Source organism: Electrona antarctica (assembly GCF_951216825.1).
Source record: "Electrona antarctica genome assembly, chromosome: 20".
In the NCBI taxonomy this organism is placed as follows: Eukaryota; Metazoa; Chordata; class Actinopteri; order Myctophiformes; family Myctophidae; genus Electrona; species Electrona antarctica.
In genome coordinates, this window is record NC_136801.1 from 22,098,256 (window position 1) to 22,120,755 (window position 22,500).

Below are 22,500 nucleotides of genomic sequence, written 5' to 3' on the forward strand. Positions count from 1 at the left end.
GAGAAAATTACCTCAGCGTGTCCGAGAAATTAGAATGAGTTAAGAAGAAAGGCGTTATATGTGCCTGCTCAAATGTTTCTGACACAACACTTGGATGGCAATTCCTCACTAAATGTGCACGCAATTGAATTGAATTAAATTGTAATTATTATTATTTAATCATAAGCCGTGACCTGTTTCTGTATGTACAGTACAAGGTTTATTGCATGGTGTATTAGGCTATACAGTACACACAAAGACATCCATCTTAGACATCCGTGTAGATTGTAAGACAAATATAAAAAATAAATAAAATATAAAACAGTTCCATTCGTACACTTTACAATTAACAGACCCGTACGTGTCCCTTTGGACCCCCGGTGTGCCCCACACCAAATGTTGAGAAACCGTGGTTTCAATCCTTTTCATTTCAAGGGCCCCCATAGTTCTGTGAATTATAGGAACTCAGAGTTACCAATTCCATTTAGCTGGAAAACACCTCAAGGAGCCCCTGGGGGTCTACAGACCACACTTTGAGAACCACTGGTTTAAATAATGACACACAGAAAACAACACCATGAGGACAGACAAGGACATGCAGAGAAACACAGGAAGCCGACAGGCAGCGAGCGGTAACACATGACATCACGTCCTCCTCGCTTCCTTAGGCTTTTCCTTTGTCTTCTACGATGGGTTTTACTCCTGGGGAAGTCCTGGAAATGTCAAAAATAGTCTTCGAGAGAGCACAGCAACCTAGACCAACCTAGGTTCAGAGTATAGTCTTCAAGAGACAAGAAAGTGGCCGCACACACTGATAGCCAAAGAGCCAATCATTTATTTTATAGGACGCAGATAATAAGTGGCCGAAAACTGTCTTCTTCATGAGCACACACTCAGTGTGTACAGAAGAAGGCAGTTGTCAAAACGTGGGTTCACTTGTTCTATACTCTGCGTCCAAAAATACACTATTGGCACTTTGACTATCAGTGTGTGCGGCCACTTTCTTGTCTCTTGAAGACTATACTTTTTACATTTTACAGGACTTCCCCAGGAGTAAAACCCATCGTATAGAAGACAAAGTAAAAGCCAAATTATTGGGCCGTGGACCAGCACCATTATAAGGGTTTGGTGTGCGTACTGTAGCATCCTCTTATTGGGCCGTGGACCAGCACCATTATAAGGGTTTGGTGTGCGTACTGTACCAGCACCATTATAAGGGTTTGGTGTGCGTACTGTAGCATCCTCTTGGCCGTGGACCAGCACCATTATAAGGGTTTGGTGTGCGTACTGTACCAGCACCATTATAAGGGTTTGGTATGCGTACTGTAGCATCCTCTTGGCCGTGGACCAGCACCATTATAAGGGTTTGGTGTGCGTACTGTAGCATCCTCTTGGCCGTGGACCAGCACCATTATAAGGGTTTGGTGTGCGTACTGTAGCATCCTCTTGGCCGTGGACCAGCATCATTATAAGGGTTTGGTGTGCGTACTGTAGCATCATTATAAGGGTTTGGTGTGCGTACTGTAGCATCATTATAAGGGTTTGGTGTGCGTACTGTAGCATCATTATAAGGGTTTGGTGTGCGTACTGTAGCATCCTCTTGGCCGTGGACCAGCATCATTATAAGGGTTTGGTGTGCGTACTGTAGCATCATTATAAGGGTTTGGTGTGCGTACTGTAGCATCCTCTTGCAAAGTGAAGTCCTGTAAATGGCCATGAGTAGGAGAGTAGAACCCCCAGAGGACGAGAGAGGGAAAGGGAGAGAGAGAAACGGTATGATACAAGGTTTTTTTTTCTCCTAGAAGCCAACAATTGAGCCACATCCCATCAGCTACTGCTCTCTCTGTTTGTTTTTTAGTTTTTGTTTTTTTTACAAGACAATGAACACAGCGGGGTCATACTCAGGTATACACGCTTCAGTCCAGGGTGTACTTTTTTTTCTTTTTTGTTTAATATTTTTTGTTTAACCCATTTTTTCACCCGGTGCCAATTGCCTAGGCTGTAATCCTGGGCGCTATACTCTCCCTCTGCCAACCTGGGGGGAGCCACGAACTGAGCTCATGCTCCATTCAATGCATGAGGAGTGAGCATGCCACTTCTTTTCACATGACAGGAGGGGAGTTTCCCCGGCTGGACGTACACGTTATTATAACCAGTTCCTTTCCCCTCCATCAGGCTGACCAGGGGGAGGCAGTATAGAGACCAGGATTACGGCATGTTTTTGTGTGAGGGTAAAATGTGCTACTGGTGTACAAGGACCTTAATCATATTTCTTGACCTCGCCTGTGGTGCATTCGTTCTCTGCTGACCGACCCTTTCAATTATTGTTCACGTTTTCCTTGCCTATAATTATGAGGGGGGGGGGGGGGGATATGTTATCTTCCTATTTAATGTAACCCTGCGGATTTCCATAATTCTCTGTGTATAGCAGAAATTTAAACAATGGAAATGATCAGATAATTAGAATCAGACTCGGGAGACCCAAAAAAAAGCAGGCTTGTTGTGATTGGCGGCCATAGGTTGCATGTCTGCACTAAGTGACTAAGATCAGGGGAATGCTTTGAAACCGAGCTAAAATAAGCACATTGACCCTTCAGAGAGTAGCCTGTCTCTTTAAGAGAGGGTTTGGTCTCGGTCGTGTGTGCACGTGTGTGTGTGTGTGTGTGTGTGTGTGTGTGTGTGTGTGTGTGTGTGTGTGTGTGTGTGTGTGTGTGTGTGTGTGTGTGTGTGTGTGTGTGTGTGTGTGTGTGTGTGTGTGTGTGTGTGTGTGTGTGTGCGTGTGTGCGTGCGTGCGCGCTCGCGCGACTGAGTCAGCGGATGGGTTGCGTGACTACTGCAGACGAAGCTTTGACCTCAGAAAAGTGGTTATGAAAACGATCTGAGAGAGAGAGAGAGAGAGAGAGAGAGAGAGAGAGAGAGAGAGAGAGAGAGAGAGAGAGAGAGAGCAGTTAAGCTGAAATAAGAGGAGGGCTTCAGTCTTCACTGAGTACATAAACATGCACACATGCTTGCAGGTATTTAAATACAAAAGCATTAACATATACTGTATAGCCACACGCACACATTTTAAGAATGTATTTATGTCCACACAAAAGGAAATGCACAAGGAAATATTACAGGGTGCAGTTATGTTACAATCACAAACCTATATGTCACATGTCTTAGAATCATGATACAACAACAAGAATGTCACTCAGCATGATAGCTATACTCAGCTCTGATAGCCATATTCGTTCACACGACGGTGGTCAGGACTATAGGCTTAGGCCCTCATTTATCAACGCGGTGTACACCCAAATTTGGGTGTACACTGCGTTGATAAATGAGGGCGTACTGTAAGTCTCTGTCAGTCCCTATAGTACTGTAAGTCCCTATAGTCCTGACGGTGGTCAGGACTATAGGCTTAGGCCCTAGTCATTTATCAATGCGGTGTACACCCAAATTTGGGTGTACACTGCGTTGATAAATGAGGGCGTACTGTAAGTCTCTGTCATATATGGTGGCTTAGACAGTACAACAGGGACAATACAACACCTCGCAAGTCCTCGTAAAGGAATGGGACAATACATACAGACAGAGTCTCTCTCGTGATCCTCAGTCGCCAGGAGAGTTTGGAAGCAGGTGTAGGCAGAGTTTGGAAGCAGGTGTAGGCAGAGTTTGGAAGCAGGTGTAGGCAGAGTTTGGAAGCAGGTGTAGGCAGAGTTTGGAAGCAGGTGTAGGCAGAGTTTGGAAGCAGGTGTAGGCAGAGTTTGGAAGCAGGTGTAGGCAGAGTTTGGAAGCAGGTGTAGGCAGAGTTTGGAAGCAGGTGTAGGCAGAGTTTGGAAGCAGGTGTAGGCAGAGTTTGCGAGAGAAACAAGCGGGCAGGTCCACGAAAACAAGCCCAAAAGAAGCGGCTAGGCGACATGATCACACACGCATGTGGACGCGCGCACACACACACACACACACACACACACACACACACACACACACACACACACACACACACACACACACACACACACACACACACACACACACACACACACACACAAAACTTTTATAGCGCTGCATCATGCCACAGTCCCTGGCCACAAACAATGTACCGTCGTAAAGGAATGGAACAAGGTCAACCATGCAGACGGCCAATTTCGAATATGTATGATAAACATATATGTTGCATATACTGTAAAAAATATATATCTCATTTCCATGTGGGGGGTGTGCGTCAGCTAGGACGGGAGCTAACAGGGGGTGCACGGACAAAAATGTTTGTCGTAAAGGAATGGGACAAGGACACACATACAGAACCGCTGTCGTAAAGGAATGGGACAAGGACACACATACAGACAGACACACACACAGTGGTGCAGCGGGTCGCGTGGTCCCTCACAAGGCTCCCAGTGTGAGCGGTTTGAGGCTGTGTGCTGATCACTCTCCGAGAGGCTCTAATAGAGCATGACCGCCTCCGAGGCCACTGAACTGAGGCATCTATTATTCACACTGCAAACAGGAACTCCTACCAGAGAGCTGATAGCACGCTCAGTCTGTCTGACCATGTGGCCGGGAGACACAACACAGGGAGGCTCAGGGCTAATGTATATTATAGTGGTGGAAAAAGTATACTCATAATTCTTTACTTAAGTAAAAGTATCAATACTGCAATGCAGTCTGTCTGATTGTCTAATGTCTAATTTGAAGTCGGTGGGGCGAACAGTCGAGTCGAGTTTGTGCATTTATAGATAGATACTAGCCTACTTGTGTCAGAGTACCCGTTCCACCCATCTGTCTGTGTCCCTTTTATGCCCATATGGAGATTTCTGTATCTGTCTCTCTGTGTCCCTTTATTCCTATAGTTCTGTGTCAGGCATGCCTGAATATGGAGTGGTTTGATGTCAGAACAGGCCATGGATGATCAGGCTTAGATCCCGGGCAGAGGCTTTTGTGCTTTCTGTGCATGGGGGTGTGGAACGCGTTTGTCGAATTTTAACGGTTCTCGAGTTGCGTGGATCACAGACATACACATGTACGTACGTACAGACGACTCCATTTTCGTCACCGCTAAACCCCTTATCCCTAAACTTCTTTGCCTTTTTTTTATATTTTGAAGAACATTTTTGAATAGTTCAACTATAGCGAATCTACATTGATACGTTGTGAGCTTGTAGACTGACCATTTTAACTATTCAAAAATGTTTTGCAAAATATTAAAAATAGGCAAAGAAGTTTAGGGATAAGGGGTTTAGCGGTGACGAAAATTGAGCCCTTGGTTTATTTATAGTTAGATATTCATTTATAGGCTTCAGTGACGAGAAAAACAGTGTCAGATTAAGATTCCTCGTCTAGGAATGGCATGCTGAGAATGCCAAGAGACTATGGCTGGATGGAAGCAATTAGCCTGAACTAAAGGCATGTGGACAGATATACAGTAATAAGAAAAAGGGTATTTTCTGGTCCCCAGGGGAGTTGGAGTTTCCTTTCACAGTTTCACCCAGCAAATAGCTGCTCAGGTGGCTCTGAGAGCAGTTAAGGGGTGTCGTGCTCAGGGACACTTACACTGGGTGAGCTGATCGAGGGGTCGAATCGGCGACCTTCCGATTCCCAGATCTCCCAGACCTCTCCAAACTCAGTTAAGGCCAGCAGTAAATTAATTATAATTAGGAAAAGGAAGGAAGGAAGGAAGGAAGGAAGGAAGGAAGGAAGGAAGGAAGGGAGGAAGGGAGGAAGGAAGGGACCAACGAACGAACAAACAAAGGAACGAGACCCTTTTGGTTTACTCTGCGCTTGTATATGATGAAGTCATTGGAACTGAATTGAATCATATCATACAGAAAACCCTATACAAACCATACCTTTAGCCGTAGCGGTTATCATTGACCGTATGCTATAACGCGAGAGCTTACACTGTAACGCGAGGATTGTTGGCAATGAAACAATGTCTACCGGGGGATCGAGAGTTCAGATCCTGGGTTCTTGCTTGACAAAACGAGGACAGTGGAAGGAACCAATAGTCAAATGCCCCCCCCCCAAAAACGACCATGCATGCACCGGAAAGTGCAACAAGTCCGAGGCCACTGAGTTCAGCGGAGTCTCGCAGCGAGCGCGAGGCCAAGACGAGTGGAGGAATGAGACCAGAGACAGACAGACAGCCAGGCAGGGAGACGTACAGCACAGTATGCAATGTGCGGTGCGCATTGCGTGTGAACAGTAATGATAGCCCTCAGAGAGAGAGAGAGAGAGAGAGAGCACAGCGGAGAGCTTTGTGAGAAGCGGTCTGCTGACTAGGGACAGTTGGTGGAAAGTAACTATAATACATTTGCTTGAGTGCTGTACATAGAGTACCATTTTGTGGTACTTGTACTTTACTTTATTTCTGATTTCCAACCCTTTTACTTCTTCTACTCCACAACGTCTCGTTTTCCAAATATTTGACAACTGTAGTTACTATAGTTACATTGTAGATTGAATACGATTACAAAACGGTGTAATTTATACCCACGTTCGTGGGTCACGGACCAATTTCTATGGGTCACGACTCCAGTAATAATCCTATTTTCTATTACCTACATAATTATACAAAACAAATGCATATTCAAAAGATTATTGTTTTTGTTTCTAAATACAAAATTAATAAAATAATATGTTAAAACAAATTTAAGACATTCCATAAATAATAATAATAATAATTATTATTATTAAGTCAAAGTACAAAAGTATTGGTATCAAAATGTACTTAAAACACCAAAAGTAAAAGTACTCATTGTGCAGAATGACCCAGTTCATGAGTTCAAAATGTATAATTTTTTTTATTTTAATCAAAATCTACAAAGTAACTACAGTAGTAACTAAAGTTTTTCATATTAATGTAGAGGAGTAAATGTACAATATTTTCCTCAGATATGTAGTAGAGTAGAAGTAAAAGTATTGGAAATTGGAAATACTCAAGTGAAGCACAAATACCTCGAAATTGTACTTAGGGCGGGAACCCCTTTTGGTGTTTCAAGCATTGTGTTATAGTTTAGCTATTGAAAAATAGCAGATCTACAAGCTCATAGCACCAAGTGCCGCGCTATGAGCTTGTAGGTCTGCTATTTTTGAAAAATCGTGAAAATGTGGTGCAAATCTTTGAATATATATTCTTTCAGAGCGAACGTTTTTAACTCAAATCTTTGCTTCTGGAGGGTCCCTGGAACAACATATTTTGTGATGGGGTTGGCGGCGGGCCAATTACATATAATTCTAGGGGTGCTTGACAGACATGAAACCACTGACATAGAATCATAGGTTTTTCAGAAAACTGTCATGATTTAGAAGACATCTTGTAGAATCGTCGTCAGGTCTAAATGGGTTAAGTACGGTACTTTAGTAAATCATGTACTTAGTTACTTTACGCCACTGCCTGAGGGTCTCTGTTTTCTTTGGTTTTACCGAAATGACATGATCGACAATGATAAACGACTGCGATGGTGTCACTCTGTTCTTTCCATCGAGCGACAGCGCCGTGCGACGGGGTTTAAATGAAGCCGTGAGCTCGCAGGGGCCGCGTGGCCACATTCCAAAACCATATTGAACATCATGGAATGAGTTCATCCACTTGCAATTCCATTATTCATCAAATATGGCTTTTGCACATTTCTCCATATTTGCTGAGGTTGGTGGTCAGTCTGCAGTGAACGGCGATCGATCAACACATTAAACTAACACTTTTTTTTACCCCCTCACTGTTTAACCACATGAACCCTATAGCATCCCAACTAGGGCTGCACGATATGGACAAAATGTCTGTATTATAATATTGGTATTATAATATTGCGATACCGATACGATATACGATATTACCGTTAAAATTGCATATTCTATAATTGAAGTGCTTTAACGGGTCAATTTGGTTTCATTTTACGCTCTCAAGAGTTAAAGGTCTAATTTGGGTCCATTTGGTTACCAACTCTCGGAAAACCATCAAGATAAATTGGTTTCCCCTAGGGTAGGTACCCTCACAAAAAACATGCAGTAATCCTGGTCTCTAAACTGCCTCCCCCTGGCCAGCCGGGGTGCCTGATGGAGGGGAAAGGAACTGGTTGGAATAACGTGTTCCTTCCACGCGCTACGTCCAACCAGGGAAACTCCCCCCTGTCAGGTGTAAAGGAGCAACTTGGACACTCACGCATGAAGGAAACATGAGTTCAAGTTCGTTGCTCTCCCCATGTCCCCCATATATGGGGACTAGGTTGGCGGAGGGTGTGTAGAGCCCAGGATCACATTAGATAATTGACACAGGGGTGAAAAATGTGTTACAAAATCGCGGGATAAAAAAATGAAATATATTTGTTTTCCTCTTTGGCCAGTGAGTTGAACTTGCGAGTGAATTTCCTCTTTCCATGTGATGTTGTCGAGGCCGTTTGTGTTAACTGTGTGTCAACAGAGCCGTGTTTGGCACTCTGCATAATGACGGACAACCACATTGTTAATGTTGCTGTTAGCGTGAATGAGAGCCAAGTGAAATAAGGGATCTAAGTGAACAGTTTTTGGATTAAATGTATAGCCTTCCATTGCACAATGTAGATCAGTGCTTCTCAAACTTATACTTTTCACAGAACCTGCAGGTTCGTATGCAATTTGACCACGGGCCACATATAACTCTCAGACCCCTTTTCCACCAAAATACATTTGGTTGTAGAACTGGTTCCATTCTGATGCACAATTAATCGGTAGCTTAATCGGAATAGGCCATATCGGCCATAAAAATGCCATATCGGTCTCAAAATAATACAGATTATTGAATCGGTTTTCACCAGTTCAATATAAATCAAAAGTGTCTAGTACCTCTAGTCTACAACAAAAGCCAAATATGATGTAAAATCTTAAGTAAAAATAAACTTTAACTTTTTCTACATTTAATTTGTGTACATTTAATTTTGTGATTTTCAAACAGTCATAACTCTTCTTCTAAAATCGCTGTTCTTGGTGGTTTTTCTGCCATCCACATTTCGGATTTAATTTGTGCCTTTGTTATACCTCGATGCTGGCGCCATGTTAAAGCTTCTGACGAGAGGTAAGGAGCTTGTGTGTCTTCCAATGCTGTAGTTTCATAGCGAGTGTGTGTGTGGGGGGAGGGGCGGGCAAAAAACGTCTATTTAAAGTGAACCTATGCGATGGCCCCTGGAGCTAACAGCTAGCAGCAATTATAGAGTTAACAGACTTTGGGCCAAGCCCCTATAGGGCCTAGGCTTGTTTCCATTGTGGTCCTCTGTATAATATCGGAATCGGTCAGAATTGGTATCGGCAAATAATCGGAGATCGGATATTGGTCATAATTTAATAATCGTGCACCCCTATTATTTATAGTGGCACGCCCACATTGGTTCCAACTTCAGGGCAAGGATAAGTACTTTTTGGTTCCAGTCCCGAACCAACATTTAGTGATCTGAAGCAATTCATCTAGTTTAAAAATTAGGCAGAGAAAAAAGGACGGAACTGGTTCAACCTCGGTGGAAAAGGCCGGCCGGGGCCTGTCAGAGTTACAGGCTTGCCTCCTAATGGTGTTTAAACCAGTGGTTCGGAAAAATGTCAAGGACCCCCCAAATATTTATCCCAAGCTTAACTCCCATACATTAAAATAAAGCAGATCCACAAGCTCACTTGGTGACACGTTGTGAACTTGTAGATCTGCTATTTCCAAATGTGTTTTCGTAGACCTGTTGCTTAATTTGTTTTGCTCGCAAAATCTGGCAAACCTGCCAGTAGTGTGTTATCCATCTGTCCGTGTGTGTTAGATAGTCAGAACTGTACATCCACCGGCCGGGGCAGTCAAGGTTTACTAGGCCAGCGCCGCTGAGGTCACAGAAGGTCAGACATAATGGGGGTGACTGACTGGTGACTAAAACGCATCAATCCATTAACCCGGCTGCACATAACACCAGCTTAGCCCTTTCAACCCTATAGCGCTGCACAGCCAGGCCTCTGTCTGTCGTATGGCTCTATAGATATGGATTTGGTGGACTATGCGGATTCGCGTGTGGCGCGGCTAACAGTACTGTTAGGACTAGTAGGAAGCGCATTATGCAAAGCAGTCGTCCCACAGTGTCTGAGATTTAGCTGCATGGACACAGACACACATGAGGACACAAAAGAAACCTCGGTCTGACCGAGATGATAAAAAGTATATTTTTGAGATTTTAAAAGTATGGTATACTGGGTTAACTGCAGGGGTGAGATTCTCAGGCACAGTACAGTGCAAAAATATGCAAAACACCCACGACTTTGCATGCAGTGCAAGCTATTACAGGGTCACCCCCCCCCCCCCCACACACACACACACACACACACCCCCGCCCACACCCCCACCCACACACACACACACACACACACACACACACACACACACACACACACACACACACACACACACACACACACACACACACACACACACACAGCGACTCTCCTCTTTTTCTCCCACCCACCACCCCATTATAGGCTCCTCCTGTACCTGGAATAATGTAGCCTACATTACCTATTTTTGGGGGCATGTCAATATTACCACAATCCCCTCCCCCCCCCCCCCCCCCCAAAGCTCTGAAAGTTTCCTCCAAATGTTTCCAAAAGTTCAAGAAACGCATAAATGCATCAAATTAAATTGTGGGAAAATGGCGTTGTTGTTGTTGTGCGCTTGTTTTTGCTGTATACAGTACGCAACAATGTTCTAGTACACACTGCAGGGCTTGACTGCATGGTTAACAATGTTGTAGTACACACTGCAGGGCTTGACTGCATGGTTAATATCTGGACCCAAGGCGGACAGAGACAGAGAGAAAGGCTTCTCTTTGCCCCTCTCTGAGACGTAAAGCATGCAAACTTGGCGAGGATAAATTTGTTGATTGCAGGCTACTGATGTGACCCATTTGGGGTTGAAGCATTCCATTAGGTCTTCGCACGCTATCCCCCGCTCCTGCCACTCCCTTTCTCCCTCCCTCCCTCCCTCCCTCCCTCCTCCTCCTCTCCTTTCACTCCCTCCTTCTCATCTTCTCTCCTCCTCCCCTCTCTCCTCCCTCCCTCCCTCCCTCCTTCCTACCGCTCACACCCACTCAGTCTTAAGTAAAAGTATCAATACTGCAGTATAGGAATACCCTGTCACAAGTACAAGTCTGGAATTCTAACATTTATTTGAGTATTAAAAATTAAAAGTACAAAAGTATTCGTATCAAAATATACTTGAAGTACCAAAAGTAAAAGTATACCCATTATGCAGATATGTCCCATTTCAAGTTTGTTTTAAATAGCATATCTACAAGGTCACATTACGTCGACGCATTGCAAGCTTGCAGATCGGCTATTTTCAAATGGCCGAAATGTACATAGGGCTGAAGTGGTTATAATGTATGTTTTGTAATAATAATAATAATAATAATAATAATAAAGTAACTGCTAAAGTTACTAAAGTTACTAAATATTTGGATCCGAGATGTAGTGGAGTAGAAGTAAAAGTATTGGAAATTGGAAATACTCAAATAAAGTACGACAAACAACACAACTGACACACAACACCCCCAGCAGTGTCTGTTGTCCTACAGGTTAATGTCCGTCATGCATAAAACATGATCTACATCACAGCTATCACTTGATCTGTGTACACCTTGCACCTATTTAATTACTGGTATGTGTGTGTGTGTGTGTGTGTGTGTGTGTGTGTGTGTGTGTGTGTGTGTGTGTGTGTGTGTGTGTGTGTGTGTGTGTGTGTGTGTGTGTGTGTGTGTGTGTGTGTGTGTGTGTGTGTGTGTGTGTGTGTGTGTGTGTGTGTGTGTGTCCGTGTGCGTGTGCATGTGCATGTGCGTGCGACGGTGTTGACCTGCAAGACTTTCATGTTGCTAGTATTCTCATATTGCATAACATAATGATTCACAGATAACTAAGCATAGATGTACTGTATAGAGCCCAGATAGAATGTTTGCATGAAAGTGTAAACTGGCTTCTCTGGATACTAGTGACGAAGGAGCGTCTGTCCTTCTCCATCTCGTGCCACATTTACAAGTTGGAGATACGTTTTGTCATATGACGCATAGTGTTGGCCTTTAATCTATACAGTTGCGTGCAAGAACAGCATTTAGAGCGATATGGATTCAGTCCGAAGGACCATCTGCCCATTGTTATTTGTCTCAGCGGGCTTAAACATAATGGTTTTAACAGACCACTCCACACTCCACACGAGTGCAACGTAAATTGTTTCCAAATCAACCTTGTTGAATCATGTATTGAATTGTATTGAATTGTATTGCTTGTTGGGTGCTTGTCGGCGGGCGCGTCTTGGGTGTTCCTGCGTGTGTGTGTGTGTGTGTGTGTGTGTGTGTGTGTGTGTGTGTGTGTGTGTGTGTGTGTGTGTGTGTGTGTGTGTGTGTGTGTGTGTGTGTGTGTGTGTGTGTGTGTGTGTGTGTGTGTGTGTGAACAAGCAGTGAACATTGTTGGCCACCATGGCTCAGGCCTTGGGGCTCGACACAGTGGCAACGCAGCAGACCGATAAAAGGGGTTCTGGGAGTTTGGTCAAAGACTTCAGAGGTCCAGAGATGCAACGGGGACAATAAGGGGCTTCCCGAAACCCTCAAACATGAATCATCTGCAAGATATTCCCTATCCTCCTCTGGGGATTGTTGGGATATTCATTTTGTTTGACTCATTGAATGGCATACCGAGAGTCTGCCTTTAGTTGCCGGTTCGATTTGCTGGGGGGGGGGGGTGGGGGGGGGGGGGGGGGGGTGAGGGAAAAATCATGCCTGCTCAGTTTTTTGAGCCCCTCCTATACACAGCTTTTGTCCCCACACGTCTCAATATTTGCCATTGACAATGAAAGGAGAAATTAGGTCAAATGTCCGCCAAATATGATTTAACCAACCAATCACATAAATTCACTTGTTCATGAGATGATGTATGATGATGTATAATGATAAGACCGCCCCTCATAAATTGCTTAGAGGCACGGCACGCTGCCACTCAAAGTGACTACTGGCCAATCACAGCACGTATTTTCCGGGAGTCGTCAGAATCATCACTTCCTCCTCAGTGACATCACTTCCTCCTCAATGACAACTTGTAAGTTCCGAGAAAAAAATGCCGATCTACAAGCTCGCAACGCGACGCGAAGCGACATGTTGTGTGCTTGTAGATCTGCTATTTTCACTAGTTTGGATCCCGGGAAAACGTCTAATCTCTCCTTTGGGAACCACTGATCTATATCCAGCCATAATCGTTTTAGGATTCGCTTCGTTGCAATCCTCTCAATTGCTCATCTCATCTGCTTCCACTATAACAGCTATAATATACACTGTTTACCATGGAGCCTTATATGTCCCTTACACCAGGGGTTCTCAACCCGTGGGTCGCGACCCCTCGGGGGGTCGCCAAATTATTTTAGGGGGTCCCCAAATTATTTTTTTAATTCTTTTTCACGATTTTTCAAAAATAGCAGACCTACAAGCTCGTAGCGCGCCACTCGGTGGCGCGCTATGAGCTTGTAGATCTGCTATTTTTCAATAGCTAAATTATAACAATGCTTAAAACACCAAAAGGGGTTCCCGCCCAAAATGGTTTAAGGTTATTGTAGCAGTCAATTTATATTGGGGGTCGGGAGGGGGCGGGGCGGGGGTCCCGAGACGTTGCCAAAGCATTTTCGGGGGTCCCCGGCCAAAAACGTTGAGAACCCCTGCCTTACACAACACTGTCATCTTCATCACAGGCCATGCTTGACTTCATTATCACAGTGCAGATGGCTTCATTGGCATATTTTTACATTATGTAAAAATATGCCAATGAGTGCGTCACAGAGCAGAGAAGGCCAATTGCAGGCAGGTGGGGCGGGTTTAATCTTGCCAAGCTTCCGCGTTGCGTCACGGAAGAGGACGTTCGTTAGGCCAATCAAGGCAATGTAAACGTAACAACGTTTGTTTTCTCATGCCAATAAAACTCCTTTGGATTGAATTCATAAGGCCCGGAACAGACATGCTGTGATTGGCCAGTTGTCACTTGAGTGACAGCGACGCAGCGTGCCTTCCGCACTTCCGCCTGACTTCCGCCTTACGCTGGACACACATGTTGGCTCCAACCAATGAGGCATCTATATATATTTTTTGAGGGGCGCCAGCTCCTCCTATACACATGTTTAATGTTTGTCTTTAGTTTAATGTTTGTTTTGTAAACGCCATTGACAATGAAGGGAAAATTTGTAATGTAATGTGCCTCATTACGTCATATTGTCTCTTTATTGTTAATGGTGTTTAATGTTTGTGTTGACAATACATCACCATTACATCACCTAATCAACATGAGTTAGACTTTAATGAGCGCCCCTCACTTCACACAGGTGTGATTTATTTTATATCTATGGTTATACCGTCCCTCGTCTATCCATTTAGGAGGATTATAGTTGTCATGCTCCATGGTTCTGGAATCAGCTCCAGAAAGACATCAAACTGGAGATTTTAAAAGTTTAACAAGCTCTGCAGCTGTTTTACATTGTTTTGTAGATGGTTACTGGGCTCCAACGCCAACATGGTGCAGAGTGTGTGTGTGTGTGTGTGTGTGTGTGCGTGCGTGCGTGCGTGCGTGCGTGCGTGCGTGCGTGCGTGCGTGCGTGCGTGCGTGTGTGTGCCGTGCGTGCCGTGCGTGCATGCGTGTAAGCCCCGTTAATGTAGTGGGTGCAGATTTAAGCACCTCTGTGGACTGTGTGCTTCAACACAATCGCAAGCTTGCATACAACAAGGCACTGCTCACCGATGGAGTATACCGACAGCCGGTGCTGCCTGGTGGCCCTTCCCATGAGCAGCTACCGGGAAGAGAGGCGTCAGACCTGGCCTTCTAGCGGTGTGTCCGTCCGCTGTCGGAACAACAGTGGGTGGATTGTGGGCCCATGGGATCAGCCACGCTGCGGAGAACGATATGGCACAGGGTGGCAATGCAGGAGTGGACTGGGGAATTGTTTCCTCTGGTGGTCCAGCCTGAGACATACCCGCGGACTGGTTGTTGGAGGGGGTTTCGAACTTTAAGGATGCTATACACTACTATTCGTGTCCATGGAATGCTGGGTGACATGACATGCTTGTTGTATCGGGACCGAGGACATATGCCTTGATTTTGTTGATGTAACTTTGCTGCACCTGAACTATTTATATTTGTCCTTGTGTGGACATTTCTTTCCTTTCAATATGGACCATATATTGGTGCTTGATCAATTGCCATGTCTGATACGTCACATTTTCTTACAGGCATCAACACAAAAAAGCTTTTTTGCGAGATTTGAGGTTAATTAGCTTTGACGGGAGAATGGTTGAACCACTGAAACCCACCTTATTTCCCTCTACACCAAATCTCTTCGCTCAATGTAGCAGATCTACATGGTCAAATTCAGAATCAGTATATGTTTTTTCTCTTTTTCCCCCCCACAGTTCTGCGTGTGTAAAGCAGTGTTTTAAATTGGTTTTCGTGCAAGCTCCCTCATTTTAGTTGTTTTCAGAAAGAGAAAGAAAATAGATCTGCTATTTCATCTGCCGAAATATTTCCTCCTGTCATGAAAGGCCCAGCATAGTGATGATGCTATAGCTAGAGCCACATGTAGCTAATGAGACGGTAAACATTGGATTTTCTCAAAAAGGAAAATTGTCTTCATGTGAGTCTGTACCAGAATGTGTGTTTGGGCATAATGGAAAGGGAGGGGAGGGGGGGGGGGGGGGGGGGGTCCAGAGTGTTAATTTAACTCTGAGAGGGTGGGCTTATACGGCTTGGGAAAGCACACGGCACACCTGTTGAATAATTTTTGGCTCAGGACAGCGTCCTAGCTTACTGTAAATATATGTCGTTTCTTTTTTTTTTTTCTTTTTTTTTTTGTAATCCTCTGGCCAGCGGCACTGTGGGCTGTGGCTGGTGTTTGGCCCACTGGAGCCCTTATACTGTAGAACAGACCAGAACAGAGCAGAGCAGTCAGTAAATCCGCTGTTTTCATTTGGTTTCAACAAGAAAAGTGCTTCCCTGGATAACTGTCTCGTCTCACGCAATTTCCCCCTTTGCAGTCTGCAGTCACACCACTCGTGTGCGTGTGTGCGCATGCGTGCGTGCGCGTGCATGCGTGCGTGCGTGCGTGCGTGCGTGCGTGCGTGCGTGCGTGCGCATAGAAATTCAATGCATACTGCATAGTATAGGGCTACACTTCACAGCTACAGACATCATGCTGCTTGTAAGTGTTTGTATAAATAAATAAGTCAACCTTTTTGGGGCTTTTGTTGTCAGGAGGAGCCAGACATTTATTATTATGTCGATGGGTCAGAGAGGCTGGTATATATGCTTGTCAACATTGTCACTCATATTATCCTCGCCGTAGGAAAGATCTTATCCTGACCCTAGGAGCGAAGAAAAACAAATACAAATAATACAAATAATAACTACATTTTGACATAATGCAAGTCACGATTTTTTGACAGCGTACATATACAGTGTGCAAAGACCGGTAGCATTATTTTCTCCTTGTCTATTCAGTCGTGCCGCATACAGTAGCACTGCTCATGCTAGCAGAAGCTGCTGCGCAAGCCAGTTTCGCCCGAGGCATACATTGAGTCTGTCTGCCAACCAAAACAGAGAAGCGTAAACATTTATATCTACAGTATTCTACTGTATTTGATCGTGTTTGTTTCATTATCATTAGCGCTTTTCCACGTTACTTTGAGTCGCGGCTACTTACAGAATGCGGTCTTGTTTGTTTGGTCATCATTGTGATTGTTTTTCCACGCTCCCCAAGAGTGAGGGATTTGAGAGATTTCATTATGTCATCAATCATGTTAACACATTCTCTGATGCACATCTTTATCAAACATTATGCTATAAACATGTCAGTGATTACACACTGAGTAAGATTACCCCATGCATGTCAGGGTATGCCTTGTAGGCCTGTATATGATAGTATAATGCAACACTATGAATTGTTGCAAATTAAAGAAAAAACAAGTTTTTAATACTAGTCAGTCACCCCCCCTTTTTCCTTTTATTTATATAGATAGTTCCCTCAAAAAGACATTGTTCATATTTTTCATTTTTTTAAACATTCAGTGCAGCTTAATGTGTGTCACCTTAGCCCTTAACCAATTTAACCATTATTTTAAACTTTAGCTGTTGAAAAATAGCAGATCTACAAGCGTATAGCGCGGCACCGAGTGCCTCGCTACGAGCTGTAGATCTGCTATTTTCAAAAAATTTTGAAAATGTGGCAGAAAGCTTTGAATATTATATTCTTTCACACCATATTTGAACTCTTAATCCGCCGCCATTAATTAATAGCGTACTGCCAGGGTTTTAGCACACGTAACACTTACTTTGAAGAGCCAAATATCCGTAATCACATGTTACAGTGACAAACTCCTGTGTGTGGTGTTGTCTTGACCGGTTGTTCTCTCGGTTGGTGTTGGAAAAACCCGACCGCGAGTATCACAGCGCCTGCTACAGGCCGTTGAAAACGCTTGTCTGGGTAAACGCTTGTGGATGCGCGCGCATTTTCAAAATGGCCGCGGCCACTGTCCTGCTTGGCGGGCTAGGGTACTAATTTAACCCTCCGTGTTCCTCGTTTCTGGCGGGCTCCGTGTTAACTCAAATCTTTGTTTCTGGGCGGTTCCTGGAACGACATATTTTCAGATGGGGCTCGGCAGCCGAATACATATCATTTATTATATGATATAGAAACAGCTTTTTTCAGAAAACTGTTCAACGGACCATTTAGAAGACATTTAGTAGAATCTCAATGGGTTAAGAACCCATTTTCCAATGCAAGTTCTGATTGATGAGCCCAAATGCATGATTAATGAATCCTGTGTGTGTTAATGGTGTCCCTCTCTAGTTGCAGCTCTGATGTCAGTGTTAAAACACACAGTGTTCCTTTCATCACGGGGTCTCCAGGTTAAATTAGAACGCTGGATGTCGCTGTGTGACCTTAACGTATATAGCGTTTAATGTATACTTCATCACATGCCAGCGTCGCTTTGCCAAAAAAGGACTGATTTTCGGCAAGAGACAATATATAATCCTGCTGGTTTGTGAAAGAGTAATTACAATTGTGCTAAACTGAGTTGTTGTCTCTTCATTTAGAAAATGACAAGATTTTAGTTTGTGCTGTGTGACCGTATAATAGTAGTGTAAGCTACCAGCTACTTCATGGATTATTGCTACCATATTTTTGGCATCAGAAAAATGAACCAGTTGGTTTGTGAAACAGTAACTAAATTGCTCTATTTGTTTTATTAGATTTTTTAAAGAAGATATCATTCTATTCATTTTAGAAAACAATACCATGGCACTGATTACTAAGTGAAATATTTAACTTGAATAATTACATTCAGAATGACTGAACGTTTCAACCATTATAAAGGAATGATATTATTGATCCTATGCTGTCAAACCACGACAGAACTATAAAGGATCTATATTTGCAAATACATTTGTCAAAATTATGTTCACGGACACCCGTGAAAATAGCCAGTCTTTTTGGTTGCCTTTGTTGTCTTCGAAGGCCATCCTTTCATGTGTTCCAAAGTAGAAAAAACACATAACAAAACAAAAAAACAACAAACCAGAGAGGGAAAAAGAAGAAAGAGAGCTAGCTCTCTCTCTCTGGACATCTTATCCTGTGTGTAATGAAATATTAGCTTCCATTACACTGCGGGCTTAACCTTTCTGCGGAGCACCATTGAGCGTTCGCCAGCAGTCATCAATATTTAACAGCTGTTGCTATTATGAAATTCTTTATGGGCTAATGTGGCTTGCCGGCTTGCACGCAACGCCTTGGCAGGCTGCCAGGGCCCTGTCAGGGCGGGGGAGGGGGGGAGATTGACAGAGGGTTAGCTCGCGTGACAAGCTATAGCTGCGCCTGGCCAGCCTGTGTGTGCTGTTCTTTTACACACACACACACCACGCACGCACGCACGCACGCACGCACGCACACACACATGCACGCATGCACACACACACGCGCGCATGCACACACACACGCGCGCGCACACACACACACACACACACACACACACACACACACACACACACACACACACACACACACACACACACACACACACACACACTCTCTCTCTGTTTGTTTTTCTCCCTCTCTGCTTCTCTCCTTCCTTATGTTATGTTCCTTGGTTCCTTTTTTGTCTCCACCAGGCCGAAGGCATGGGGAGAGAGTATGTTTTGCACTCCGTCCGTGTGTGTGTCCGTGTGTGTGTGTGTCCGTCCTTCCTTCCGTCCGTCTGTGTACAGCTAATCTCCGGCACCGTTAACCCGGTCGATGCCAAACTTTGCACACACACTCCCTGGATGGCAACGATGAACCTCTGCCCCGCATTTTCCAGAACGGCCTGTTATAGCGCCACCATGAGGCAGCTTTTCACATTTTTACCTAAAACTGCACCGATCTGCGTGAAACGTTGCATGCACACTCCCTAGAGGCCAAGGACAAACCTTTGACCTGCAATTTCCGCATCTGCCTTTTATAGCGCCACCAGGAGGCCGACTTTTGTAAAACACATTTTTTTACATTACTCCTCCAGATTCTGTCCAAAAATCTCACAAATCGTTACACAGTATCTCTATGGTCATGTGCTCAAGTTGGATCTGTCCGATATTTCATATTCCATCCTAATTGGCTATAATTGGCTTTCACAGTTTGCAAGATTGCCCCGTTTTGAACAATAGCCTCAAATCATGAACGCAGCATGCAATTTACGTGAAATCTTTCACACATTTACTTACTAGGCTGAGGAATATATCCCACCCTTTTCACATTGGCCTGTTATAGCGCCACCAACAGGTTGATTTTTGCAAAACACATTTTTGGAACAAAATGCCTCAAATCATCCAATTTCCATCAAAGGCAAACATGTTTATATTACTCCTAAACATTCAAACATCTCACACAGTCCTATCCTCCTGGTGGAGACCTGTGCCCAGAAGGGCACTTCTTCTAGTTTCTCCTCATTTCACCTCTGTCGTGCGTGCGTGCGTGCGTGCGTGCGTGCGTGCGTGCGTGCGTGCGTGCGTGCGTGCAGTGTATGTATACAGTATATTCTGCTGTGCCTGCAGAGAGGGAGAGGGGGGGGGGGGGGAGAGAGAGAGAGAGAGAGAGACAGAGAGAGGGAGGAATGGGGTGGGCGAGAGGGAAAGGTCTGGGAATAGGCAAAGGATGTGGCTGTAAGCCAATCCCGTCTCACACACACACACACACACACACACACACACACACACACACACACACACACACACACACACACACACACACACACACACACACACGCACACACACACACACACACACACACACACACACACACACACAGTTCAGTGTACTCACGCAAGCCCTGTGGGAGGGGAGGGAAGCTCTGTGAAGCTGCAGCGCAACAACACAGCCATGCTTATAGTGACAGCCAGTGGTGGAAAGTAACTATACTGTACTACTTGAGCACAACTTTGAGTATGTCAAATTTCCAGTACTTTTACTTCTACTCCATTTCAGAGACAGATGCTGTACTTTTACTCCACTGCAATTATTTGAGAACTTTAGTTAGACTAGTTACTGTACTTTGTATGTGTTGATTTACTTGATTATTATTACAAAACATACATTAACCACTCCAGCCCTAAATGCATATCGCAGATCTACAAGCTCACACGGTGGCAGCGGGGGCAGTGTCTTGAGTGTACATTTGATGAGGTCTGGCCATATATGGAGCATGTCTTGAGTGTACATTTGATGAGGTCTGGCCATATATGGAGCATGTCTTGAGTGTACAGGGTTTGATGAGGTCTGGCCATATATGGAGCGTGTCTTGAGTGTACATTTGATGAGGTCTGGCCATATATGGAGCATGTCTTGAGTGTACAGCGTTTGATGAGGTCTGGCCATATATGGAGCGTGTCTTGAGTATACAGGGTTTGATGAGGTCTGGCCATATATGGAATGTCGGAACAGGTCAGCTCCATATATGGAGATCTAAGGGTGCCAGCGGAGGCAGTGTCTTGAGTGTGCAGGGTTTGATGAGGACCCAGGTAGCGCCGGGCCGTAATTTTCGGGCCTGTTGAGAACTCTAGTTTTCGCCGGCTGCCGGGCGCGGCTGCACTAATAACTTTGGGGCAGGCCCGTCTACAGTTTGAATGGACAGGTATCAGTCAAAAAGGAGACATCAAAGAGGAAGGACAGGTGGGGCAGAAACAACATATGGAATGTCAGAACAGGTCAGCTCCATATATGTGGTTTGAGGTCAGAAGTAGAGTTACTGGCCGACTCCATATATGCAGATCTATAGTGATGATCCAGTCTTCTCCATGTATTGTTATCCAGGGTTTGATGAGGTCAGTGTTGTGATCTTCATATATGGAGACGGCCATATATGGCACGTCGACTGTGTATATGGTGCCGTGACGTGTCACGAGGCATGAGGGACTGACGACCATATATGGTGGTGTGGCGTGTCACGAGGCGTGAGGGACTGAGGGCCATATATGGTGGCGTGACGGATGGAACGACGGACGGAACGAATCGTGATCGATGCATTGCTGAATCGATATAGTTTCGCTAATAGTTTAGAGTTTTAGAGTTTTATTAGGATCCCCATTAGCTGGTGCATAGCAGCAGCTAATCTTCCTGGGGTCCACACAGAACATAAAAACATGACATTCGACATGAATTACAGGACAATGATATATATATTAAAAAAATATATATATATATATATATATATATATATATATATATATATATATATATAATAGTAAACTGACATGCAACTCCATGCAGTCCTGGATGTCTCAACACAAACAATTTGACCCTGATTCAATTGTAAATTGTGATCGATGAGCCGAATGCATGATTGATGCATCCTCGTATACGTTCTATGGTGTCCCTGTCGATCGTGTTTCGCTCTAGTTGCAGCTCCATTTGCAGCACTGTCGCAGCTCTGATGTCAGAGCTAAAACACACACATCACAGCCCACTGAGCTATAGACGTCCGTCCAAAACCTCCTTATAACTGCTCTAAAAGCCAACGTTTTTTTTCAACGGCTATGGCTTAGCCTAGACGTTGATTAGCTCTGTTTTAAGCATCTATTGTCTATTCTATATACTGTATATGTATACACCATATATATTTTAGCAGTTTTTGAGTGGTGTAAACCACTCCTACAACTGGCTTTGTTAGTTTACGTGTCTGTCCGTACCAAAACAAATGAGCATGGTTGCTATGGTCACCCAGTTCACACGGGTGTGATTTCATTACGTCAGACATTACGTCAGACCACAGCTGATCAGTCTATATACGACCTTACACCACTCAGTTCACACGGGTGTGATTATTTTTTAAGCGCCTAGTGTCTAGGCCCATACAAAACAGCTAAAATATATAACATAGAGTTATAGACGGTCAGGCCCTCTAGCTGTTTGTATGAACCAAAATATTTGACTTGTACAATTAGATGGAGAATGATTGAACGTTCAGTGTGACGTTCAGTGTTCAGAACTAAAGCACATCGTTG

General features: G+C 44.3%; 1 protein-coding gene across 1 annotated transcript in view; it reads left to right on the forward strand.

Annotated features, from left to right (window-relative positions):
• Positions 1-22,500, forward strand: part of LOC306912920 (uncharacterized protein) — a 48,675-nt gene that overhangs the window by 15,994 nt on the left and 10,181 nt on the right. The gene's annotated exons all lie outside the window — the stretch shown is intronic.